Source organism: Antrostomus carolinensis, unplaced genomic scaffold, assembly GCF_000700745.2.
Source record: "Antrostomus carolinensis isolate BGI_N321 unplaced genomic scaffold, ASM70074v2 scaffold801, whole genome shotgun sequence".
Classification (NCBI taxonomy): Eukaryota; Metazoa; Chordata; class Aves; order Caprimulgiformes; family Caprimulgidae; genus Antrostomus; species Antrostomus carolinensis.
In genome coordinates this window covers 415,834-418,620 of record NW_010291821.1, presented here as the reverse complement: position 1 = coordinate 418,620, position 2,787 = coordinate 415,834, and positions in this window count along the sequence as shown.

The window sequence follows — 2,787 nt, the reverse complement described above, 5'->3', positions numbered from 1 at the left end:
ATCTTTACAATACCCATGTGGGAATTTCCAGTCCTAACTATAAATCTGGCATATCTGTGTGCCTTATAAATTTAGTTTTCAGTCAAATGATGCTTTACCAGATCCTAGAGTTAGCTAAGTGAAAATACACTTTGAAATGCCCACAATACTGTTTGGTATCATACAGTGCTGCACTATTTCTCAGGAAATGGAAAGCAAGTAAATCTGAAAGCAGATGTGAATTGTTCAGCCTAGTGCAATTATTTGCACTCAGTGGAAGGTTGAAAGTAAAGATCATAAAGCAAACATTTAAATTCCTTCAAATTTAATCGTAAAAAGTCTTTAGCAAATGATTTGACCTTTAACAAAAGTTTCTCAATATTTCTGAAAAATGTAGTGATAGTCTCTTCCATTTAGTTACTCCTCCCACTCAGATGAGCTTTTGTTTTATTCTTAGTACTTAGGATTGCATTTGAATAATCGTGCTCCATTGGGGGGGTGTGTGTGTAGACTTTGCCTTTGAAATTAAAGCAAATCAGTGAGGAAACTATAGCTAATTCTACATTAGTGGTCATTTTAAATTGTGAGTGTAAAAAACCTCTTCTTGGTAATTTACTTAATAGCAAGCTATACATATTCATTCATATACAATGGAAATAAAAATTTAAAAGTTTGCTTTTGTTTACTGAAAAACATTGTCCTAACCATGATATTTAAAACTCATTTAAAAATAGTAATAATGTATGTCTTTATCCTGCAATGGATTCCACTTACACACTCAAGAACAAGTGCACACATCAGCGGTGATTTGCTGTAGGGTAGTAAACACGGCGCAGTGCAAGAAGTTCATCAAGCTGCACACAGAAGAAGGGATTGTCAGCCTTTGATAACAGAAATGGTAGAGGCTGATGGTTGCGTTGTGAAGCAGGTAGCATCCTGAAGATGAAGAAATAGCTCAGGAACTCATGTACAACCATGGACCTTCTGCAGCAAAGCAGGAAGGAGGTTTAACTTCACCCGCAGTGTCACATTTTAATTTCCACAATGTGTTGTTCCTCAGGATCCTCTGGAGTACTTTGAGATCTCCCAGCTCTTCTGATTATATGAGAAGATGCTACAACCCAGATGGAGCATTTTTATTTTGCTTCTGCTAACGATGAGTTGTAACAATGCTTGTCTATATTATTTATAGAAAGAGCTTTCACAATGGCTCATACGGGACCAGCAGAAGCTTCCAACCACTGTGTAAAGTATCGAATGCCTGCAGCTCTCCTGGGTCACTCTATATTGATCAGCTAATATCACGCTGTGAACAGCTGGTTGTGCTAGATTAGGAGTGTGACCTGTGAGGGCTAGATTCTAATAAACCAGCAGAGCCACAAGCTGTAGAGACCAAATGATTCATATCCTCTGAGCTTTCACAGAACAAACACTGTCACCCAAAGAGCATGCAAAACCAACAAAGAGGTTTTCTTTGGAGGCAAAGAGACATCTGCTGTAATTAGAGTGGGACACAGATGGGACTTATTGTATTCAGGTTAACTGTCCCTTATTACAATATACATTGTTCTCATTAAATCCAGGTAAACTGTCTTTTGGTGCTAAATACTCAAAGCCTCATACAAAGCTTCCCATTTTATTTTGCTGTCTTCATAGGGGTTGCATGGTCCCACAAGCATGTTGTTCTAAAAGAAGCCGTGCTCACCCTTCCAGTGTGTGGCCAGAGAGGCTGTGGTCATCTTGCAGTGTGAGATGAAGTACAGAAAGACATCTAACAGAGAGCCAGTCTTGGCAGGACAGTGACCAACAGAAATTCACAATATACCATTATTTGAGAGGTACCGTCTCTGCATTAGGTATTTTAAAACCAAATGATAAAGACTCTGCTCTGGTGAGATTTCAATCTAAAACAGACAAGACAGAAGAAGAGAGAAGTTAATGGACATTCCCATTATATTGCCCAGTTTTCTAGACAGTCTGCTGTAGCAGGAGTTGTCCTTTTTTTTTTTTCTGTATGTTAGCAGTATCTGTAAATGTGGTGAAAAAACAACTGATGAAACTCACTTAACCATCCCCATCTATATTTCTGTACAGCTCCTTAAGAATATGTAAATTAACTATTCCATAGGCAACACTTCTTCCCTCCCACAAATTATTTGGCAAGTCTAAATGTAGGTATATGAAGATGTTTTAATCATCTTCTCTGAAATATCCTACAGCGTGTCCTATTCTAAAGAGATGTGGGAAGCCCATTTGAAGAACAAGAATAGAGTCAATTAATTCACAGTTTATTCCTGTTGATCTTTGGGAAATGTGGTGTCTGAAAAATGCACTGTCTCATACAGAAAACTGACAGGGAAATTTTTCTTGTTATTTAGAAGAAATTGTCAACTAGATGAATACGAAGGCTGGAGAAATCCATTTGAAGGTTCAAAACTAGTTGGTTATCTTGCTTCATGCTTCTAAGTCTGCACTTTGGCACGAGTCAGAGAGATTTCTGTCATCGTTTAAGAGTAACAGCTAAATGCAGGAAGACTGAACTTGAAAATGGAATAATTTATCTACAGACCTAAATTAAACAATGTTGAGAAATCCTTCTAGTTGCAAAGGGAAAAAAATGGAAACTCTTCTCTCTGCAAAAAGTTGCAAACTGTACATACAGTGAGAGAGCTAGTAAGGATCTATTCCAGTAGTATTTTATGAGGCATAAGCTTATAGCAAAGTAACTTCTAGGCATCACAAACGATAATCACAGCACAACCCATTAATATATCCAAGCTGTAAACTGCTCTCAAAGTTCCTCACACT